At 37.6% G+C, this 9085-nt stretch overlaps 1 pseudogene; it reads left to right on the top strand.

The window, feature by feature from the left end:
- The first annotated feature begins 1237 nt into the window (after nt 1-1237).
- Nucleotides 1238-7480, top strand: LOC127194164 (60S ribosomal protein L15-like; annotated as a pseudogene).
- Nucleotides 7481-9085: the final 1605 nt, after the last annotated feature.

Below are 9085 nucleotides of genomic sequence, written 5' to 3'. Positions count from 1 at the left end.
TTAGCATTTATGATGATGATGATGATGATGATTACTGTGTGTCATGGTGAGTTTCTTTCTATTCTTATGTTGTGTTCTTTATGCCTCTTGTACCTTGATAGGCATCTCTTTAGATCTGGAAACTTGTCTTACATGATTTTGTTAAAGATATTTTCTCTGCATTTGAATTGGGTTTCTTCTTTTTCCTTCATACCTATATTTGTCAGTTTCTTCTTTTCCTACTGTCTCAAATGTCCTGGATGTTTTATTCCTTGTTATTTTCAGGTTTAACATTTTCTTTGACTGCAATTTCATTTCTTTGTCTTTAAGACCAGTTTGTCCCTTTCAGATCTTTTTTTAAATTTCTGAGTTTTTCATTTTGAGTTTTATTTCAGTTTGAGTTTTCTTTAACAGTTCTTCTTCTTTATTGGATTATACTTTCGTTTATTGAATTTTTAAAATCATTTCATTCAACCACTTCTGTTTTTCTTTTTTCTTTTTTTTTCTTTTTAAGATTTATTTATTATGGAAATATACAGTGCTCGACCTGCATGTACACCTGTAGGCCAGAAGAGGGCAGCAAATCTCATTACAGATGGTCGTGAGCCATCAGGTGGTTGCTGAGAATTGAACTCAGGACCTCTGGAAGTACAGCCAGTGCTCTTACCTGCCCTTCTCTTATTTTTTTTATTCATGTCCTCTTTAAGATCTTTCAACATATTCTTATTTGATAATTTGAAGGTATTGTCTTATACTTCAGCCAAATTGCTTTTCTTAGCTAAATTTTCAGCAAGGATGATGGCTTCTGGAGGAAGCTTCTTGCTTGTTTTTGCAATAGGTATCTGTAGTTACAGCTTTTGGTGATGCTTCTTGGTATTGAAATCATCCCTTGTTGGGTGGGTGTTTGGGTCTTTGTTATCTATTGTCCGATTTTGACTTCAGTCTCAGAGTCACTCTGGATTTGAGATTTCAAACTCTTATCATGGCTTGGTAGGTGCTATGAGTAAAGTTGTGATGGGAACTTCAGCATCATACTCCATGCATCCCCAGATGAGATCAGTGGGAGCAATGAGAAGAGGCAGGCAAAGGATACTGACTCTGACGTTCTCTTAAGTGGGGTTTGTGATCAGGCTCTGTGTGGTTCTTCTCCCAGGGTCACTGAAGAGTGATCTAGCTGAAAGGGAAGGTTAGGTGGGAAACTCGACTCTGTGAATATCTAATTGAAGTTGTATTTGGAACTCTGGACTCGAATTCCAAGATGTTCTATGGAGAGAAGTCAGTGGTAGGTAAACAGGTAGAAAATTGTTACTTATCACTTATCTTCTATGTTGAGGGTTTTTAAACTTTTACCATTTAAAAAATTAACACATTTTAGTCTTTTTGATCAGTTAAAAAGAGTTTTAGAGGTTAGGAAAACAGCTCACTGGGTAAGACATTTCCTAGGCAAGCAGGGGGACCTAAGTTTGAATCACAAACACCCGTGTAAACTGTGTATGTGTTCATAAAGCCTTCTTCCAGATTCAGGGAGAGACTCTGCCTTAATGGAGTAAACTAGAAAGTGATAAAGCAGGACATGCAACTCTCTCACCTGGCTCATGGGCTCATGGGAATACCCATTTACATATATCTGCACATACACCATAATCTTACATACAAAATAATTTAAATGTATTTTTATGTCTTAAAATATGATTACTTGCTATTTCTTTTTACAAGTTTTTATTTTTACTTTTGAATTCACAATGATTTCATTTTTTAGAGGTTCGAGATGATCTTACCTTCAAGTGCTGATACAGTTACTCCTAAACAAATGAAATGTTTGGTAGATATTTTAATATTTTTCAATTTTGCCATGTATTAGATCATCTTGTGTAAGTGAAGGTTTTTCAGTGATAAACATCTTGATTAAACTTGAGGTTTGCTGTACTGGTTTGTGTTGGGGACAGGTCATATAGCCAATGTTCAGCCATCTTGTCAGAGCCTAGGTTCCTATTTCTCTAGCAGTCTGTCATTTACCAGAAACCAGCTGACCCTGTCATGGCTCGGCAGTTAGACTAACGATAAGATTTAGACAGAGCCACCCTGTTGTAGTTTAGCAGTCAGATTAGATAAAGATAGCAAAATATTTGGTGTGGCAGAACGTTGTGACCTGCTTGGAATTCCTCGCATCTTGAGATAGTCTGCAGCTGAGTTGCTATAGCAATATCCTTCCCTGCCCCCTGCCTTATAAAAACTCTGTGAAATTTTTCAATAAATGGGGCTCGATCAGAATCCAGACTTGCCCAAATTTCTTTGTGCCTCCTGTCCACCCACTTGTCTGCCCCCTCCACAGGTACCCATTGAAGACCCCACAGGCTGGGTCAGGTTTGCTCTTATATATTGTAATGTGTAGTATGGGAAGAACTTTCATCACTATTTTCTTTCAGAATAATGAAACTACATTTATTATGATTGATTATCAGGATTACAGGTTGGAATTCTAACTCTTGTGAGGTCAAGAAGGTGGAACCCTCATTATTGACATTAGTGGTTGTAGAAGAGACGAGTTCTCTTTTCTGCTGTGTGAGGTTAAGAGAAGTTTAGGGAAGCAGCATGTGCACAATAGCCCATTTCAAGACTTGACTGTGCTGGCCCCTGATTGCAGATTTCCACCTACCCACTACAAGAATCACATTTCTGATTCTATGCCTCACTAGGGTTCTTCTCAAAGTCATTCCCTGAAACTTTATTATTCTAACACTGTACCCCCTCTTTCTCAATTCTGCTGGACTTGCCACATGGATTATATTTATGCTTTTAGATTAAGCTGCATGAAACAAATCTTCAAAATCTGTCTTATATTCTTAGAACACGAGTCTCTCTATTCATTCAAGTTGTGTAGACTGTTTTAAGTATGTAGGAGTTACCATGGGTTTTGTTTTGCTTTGTTTGTTTGTTTGTTTTTCTATTTTCCCTTTATTTGTTCTTTAAATTTATTTTGATTCGGAAGAAGATTGCTGGAGCAGCTGTGCATTCATGTTTAAAGGACACCATGTCTTAGCACTTCTCCTCATCCTCTGTCTCTTACATTCTTTTCGCCTTTGTTCCAGGATGTTGTCTTAGCTTTTTGGAGTGGGGGGCAATATAGACATTGATCTAGTATTGAACACACACAGTTACTTATTCTCAGCATTGTGAACAGTAATGAGCCTCTATTAACTAATATCCATTGCAATAAGAAGCTTCTCTGTATTTTCAGTGGGAGTTGGTTATAACTTAGTATTGCCCTTATTCAGAGAGAAAACAAGGTTGGACTCAAGGATGTCTCTCTTGTCCTGTATCTTTCTTTCATAGGTTTGGAGGTAGGGGTTGAAAAGAAAGAAGAAATATATAGGCATGATAGGACAAAAAGTAGATTACTGAATCTACTCCTCAACTTAAGACCTTAATTGTTACTTACAAATAAAGTTACTTTTACTTCATTGGTATAGATTTTTGTATATTGATGTAAAATAAGTTTAATTTTGATACATTGGTATAGAATTCAAATTTAAGATTAGTCTTCCACATACATTATAGATATTTCTACTCTAGTGGGAAGTATTGTACCCATACAACTCAATTATAATACAATGTTTACTTCCAATACCTTGAAAGTGCTAATGCAGGCAGTTTAGGATAGTTAAGTAATACAAGCTAATTGTTAGTTGATCAAATATGGTCATGCCAATTACTAGTCCATTTTTTTTCACAAGAATATACATCCTAGGTTTAACAGATAGATATGATTCTATAGATAGATACAGTAAAACAGTTAGATAAGGTCCTCAAAAGTCTCAGAGACCTATGGAATCTGACATTTAAAGATATTTTTATTGTTTTAAAGATTCTTTGACAATAAACCAGGTTAATTCCTTGCAACACTGAGCCTACCTCAAATAAGATGATGAACATCAAAGAACCTCCTTATGGAGATGGCTTAAAATGTGGCAAACCAGGCACTGGGTGAAATGTCCTCATTTCTGCCACAGACAGAATTCTGCCTAAAAATAGGCAAGCTTGGATGCAGCAAAGTCCATGGCCAAACTCTGCCATGACAGAATAAGCAAGTCCTCAATAGTTCCTGCCTCACACATATATCTGTCAGATATACTAGGCCAGAAGGCTGAAGATGATGCTCCAACATTATAGAGAGTTTTGGGTGACTGATCAGGCAGTTAACTGTCTCTGTCATTTTTTTCATTTTGGAAGCAGCTAACCTGCACCTCCAGTTTACTCAGGTAATTAAGTTTTATTCTTTCTCAAGTCTCTGATGGAGTTAAAGACCAAATAGTTTAGTTTTACAATTAAGCTGAGTTGTTTAAGGGGTAAGTTAATTTTAGGTTTAGATAGATGTTTTAAGTTGATAGAGATGAAATATGCCAGATATTGATTTACATTTAAAAATTTAGACTCACCCAGATAGGAAAGATGCTTTCTTCAAGGTTGTCAAATACAAATAACCTAAACTTGATGAATGTAACATTTATATAATTCCTGGCTGTTTCATGGTTCTTCTTGTTGTATGTAGTGTATTGTATTTATGTGTAAAAAATTTTTAAATGTAAAAAAATATTATAAAATAAAAATGTCTACAGAAGAGAGAAAGAGAGAGAGAGAGAGAGAGAGAGAGAGAGAGAGAGAGAGAGAGAGAGAGAGAGAGAGAGAGAGAGAGAGAGAGAAGCTTCTCTGACCAAGTTTAAAGGAGCAGCACAGACATGGATTTAGACAAATATTTAGAATCTTACCATCAAGAAAAACAACCTCATTCCTTTCCTCTGGTGGCAGCCATCAGTGAGGCAAGATGGGTGCATCCAGGAGCTATGGAGGAAGAAACAGTCTAACGTGTTGTGCTTTCTTCTGAGGGCTCACTGCTGGAAATACTGACAGCTCTCTGTGCTGCACAGGGCTCTCCGCCCAACTTGGCCTAATAAGGCAAGAATGCTGGGATACAAGGCTAAGCAAGCTTTATGCCATAGGATTCTTGTCTGCTGTAGGGGCTGCAAAGGACCAGTTCCTAAGGGTGCAAGTTATGGCAAGCCTGTCCACCATGGTGTTTTTTAAAAATATTTTTAATTTTTTGCATATACATTTATATTATTACACATATATACAATAAATTACCTGTTGGTGTAAATGTTTATTATTAGGCCTATACTTATTATTACAGCAGTATTTTCTAACCTGCTAGCAATCAGTCAAGACACAGATACCTGTTATATTTTAAAACAGCCTTAGTTAACGTAGGGCAGGGCAGATATTAATCCCCTAAACTACTTCCCTCAGTGGGCCAGGAATGCAGTCCCTGCCTCAATCCCATGCCATCTGCTTCTAATAATTTCTATCACATTATCTCCCATCCATAATCCCATATACTTGCTAATGTTCTTCATCTGGGCAGAATCCTCCATCCATGCTGGCCATGTGCTTCTCCTTCACCTAACACATGATGGCAAGACCTCTCCTCTGGTATCTCTTCCCAAGCTTCTTTTTGTCTCCCCAAGCCTGGAAACCTTACCCATGCCTATCCCATTTGCCCTGCCCAGGTGTGAGAGGCCTTTTATTGGTCAAACAGGTAAGGCTCTTTGGCAAGGTGGGTCACAGAGACAGTAAGCAGTAATTAGCATCAAAATACGTCAGACCAATGCCCAACAACTACCTATTGCAAGAAGAACCATGAAACAATCAGGAATTATGTAAATGTTACATTCTTAGTGTTTTGGCTATTTGTATTTGACATCCTTAAAGAAAACATCTTTTCTAGCTTAGTGAGTCTAAAATTCTGAATGTAAGTCAATATCTATTATATTTCGTCATTGTCAACTTAAAACATCTATCTAGACCTAAAAACATATTTACCCCTAAACAACTAAGCTTAATTGTAGAACTAAACTATTTGGTCTTTAACTCCATTAGAGAGTTGAGAAGGAATAAAATTGCTTTCCTGAGTATACCAGGAGTGCAGGTTAGTAGCTTTCCAAATGAGAAGATGACAGACACAGTTTGCTACCTGAAGAATCACCCAAAACTCTCTATAACGTTGGAGCATCATCTTCAACCTCCTGGACCAATATATTTGACAGACATATTTGTTAGGCAGGAACTATTGAGGACTTGCTTACCCTGTCTTGACAGAGTTTGGCCCACAGGAAAAATCGAATCAGGATTCACCTGAAAGAGGGAGTGGGGATTGAAAGTAGGATACAGAGATGCGAGAAATAATGAATCAAGTCAGGACATTTCTGATCAAGATTCTCTTTAATGAGGACAAGTAAGACTTTATATAGTAAGGTCAATAGGATCTATTCTGATCCCTCTCTCCGTAGCTCCCAGGCAAGAAGAACACAATAGCCTGAATAGCTCCCATAGGGAGGAAGTCCCCCTCAGTCACAGTCATAGAGGAGGGGAGTAAGGGGAAAATGGGAGGGAGGGAAGAATGGAAGGATACAAGGGATGGGATAACCATTGAGATGTAACAAGAATAAATTAATTAAAAAAAAAAAAAAAAAAGAACTTCCTATTACTGAGTAGCTCTCTGAAAGAATTTCCTTAACCCTCCAGGTGTTTCTCAGTTTCTCAGTAGGGACTTCCCTACTTCTTTCAAAGGTAAATAGTCCAAGGATGGCCTGGAACACAAAGACCTCCTCTGGCAGAGCTCAACAACTAGAACTTCACAACATGCAGTCTAAGCAGAAGATTTCTGACAGCAGAGTTTGGCATGGCTCCTCACATTCTGCCTGCATCTAAGCTTGTCCTTTTTTAGGCAGAATTCTGTCTGTGGTAGAAATGAGGACATTTTTCCCAGTGGCTTGTTTACCACATTTGAAGCCATCTCCATAAGGAGGTTATTTGATGCTCATCATCCTCTTTGAGGTAGGCTGGGTGTTGCCAGGAGTTAATCTGACTTATTGTCAGTGAATCTTTCCATATTCTGTATGTCTCTGAGGTCTCTGAAGACCTTATCTAACTATTTTACTTTATCTTTCTATAGAATCATATCTATCTGTTGTGCCTAATATGAATATTCTTGTGATTAAAATAGACTAGTAATTGATATGACCATGATTTGATCAACTAGCAATTAACTTGTGAATCTTATTTATTATAAACAGCCTGCAATACCACCATGCTGTTAAATGGCTAAAATTTGCATGAAGGCTTCAGTCTGTTGCTGAGGAAAGAGCTGGATGCCATTGTGGGGCGTTGAGAGTCCTAAATTCTTACTGGGTTGGTGAAGATTTCACATATAAAATTTTTGAGGTTATCCTCATTGATCCATTCCATAAAGCTATCAGAAGAATTCCTGACACCCAGTGGATCAGCAAACCAGTCTACAAACACAGAGAAATGTGTGGGCTGACATCTACTGCTGGCAAAAGCTGTGGCCTTTGAAAGGGTCACAAGTCCCACCATACTATTTGGTGGCTCTTGACATGCAGCCTGGAGAAGACACAATACTCTCCAGCTCCACCATTATCACTAACAAATGAATGTTTGTAAAGTTCATATCCCATAAACAATTTAGGACCATAAAAAAAATTGAAGAGGAAGAAGAAGAAGAAGAAGAAGAAGAAGAAGAAGAAGAAGAAGAAGAAGAAGAAGAAGAAGAAGAAGAAGAAGAAGAAGAAGAAGAAGAAGAAGAAGAAGAAGAAGAAGAAGAAGAAGAAGAAGAAAAAGAAAAACACCAACAAAAACAAATCTTTTGTCTTTATAAGTTAGTGACTCCTAATTCTTTGTAGTAACATGAAGCTGAATAGTATATATAACCAGAGATGATATTGCAGAATTCTATTAGGCTCTATTTTAAAATTCTTTAAAAAACAAACAAACAAACAAAAAAACCATATTCTTCTTTGAAATGACTATACCAATGTAAGTGTCCATCAAAAGTATGTAAAGGCTTTCCTTTCTTAACATCTTTACTGGTCCTTTTATTAGTAATCATCATTGGAGTGTGGTAGCTAAGCTTGGCCGTTATCTTAGTCTTCTATTGCTGAAAGGAGACATGATGACATGGCATCTCCTACAAAAGAAAACATTTAATTGGGCTTTACTCACAGTTTCAGGGGCTTAATCCATTTTTATCATGGCTGGCAGCATGGTGGCATGCAGGCAGACATTGTGCAGGAGAAGTAGCTAAGAGTTCCACATCTAGACCCACAGGAAGCAAGGAACCTCAAAGCCCACCCCCACTGACACACTTCCTTCAAGAAGGTCACACCTACTTCACCATCTCCTAATCCCTCACAAACAATACCACTCCCTGATGACCAAAGGATTCAAATATATAGGCCTATGGGGCCCATACTTAATCAAATCACCACAGTCATTATCTTGACATACCTAAGAGAGACTATTTTCAGGAAAGGAGGGAGCCAACTGAACACTAGCAAACATGTACATATCCTCTTTGTGGATGTGACTACATGTTTCAATTCCTGCTGCTTTGACTAAAGTACAGTGCTTTGGACAGAGCCATTGTGTTGCATTCTCCTGTGTCAAAGGATAGAATTTAAACTGGTGGAAATCTGAAGATTACACATGATACAATCTGAGCTGCATTTAGAGTTCCTTCTGTTCCTGCTGAGATCAACAAAGCATCTTCAGTGATCTCCCAAATAGATGTTTCTCATCAGACAAGATATGGCCTAAGGCATTACTGTACCTTCTACCTCTGCTGTAAAGAAAATATCAGCATCTGTGCATATGAAACAAGAATGAAAGGGGTCCGTGACAGTGTAACTGTTTTAGCAAATGTTCTGTGTCACCTGCCCTTTTTGCACATTTAAATTCAGGATGCTGAGATGCTGTATTTCCCAGTACTGTTAATAAAATACAAGCATTTGATGATTTTAATTCTGTTTGAAAGCTTACAATATTAGCTGCTTTGCTTTTGGGAACATTTGGAAGAATGAGATCTTTCCATGAAGGCTTACTTACCCTTTTACATACAAAACTAGTTCCCAATCCACAGCAAACTTACTAAACACATGACAAGATTATCAATAATGGCAGTATATAACATCCCTTCTTGGTTTGAATATTTTCTTGTTACAACGTGTGTGTGTGTGTGTGTGTGTGTGTGTGT

The sequence above is a fragment of the Acomys russatus genome, chromosome 10 (assembly GCF_903995435.1).
Source record: "Acomys russatus chromosome 10, mAcoRus1.1, whole genome shotgun sequence".
Taxonomy (NCBI): domain Eukaryota; kingdom Metazoa; phylum Chordata; class Mammalia; order Rodentia; family Muridae; genus Acomys; species Acomys russatus.
The sequence above is the reverse complement of the archived record's forward strand: the minus strand, read 5'-3'. Positions and strand labels throughout refer to the sequence as shown.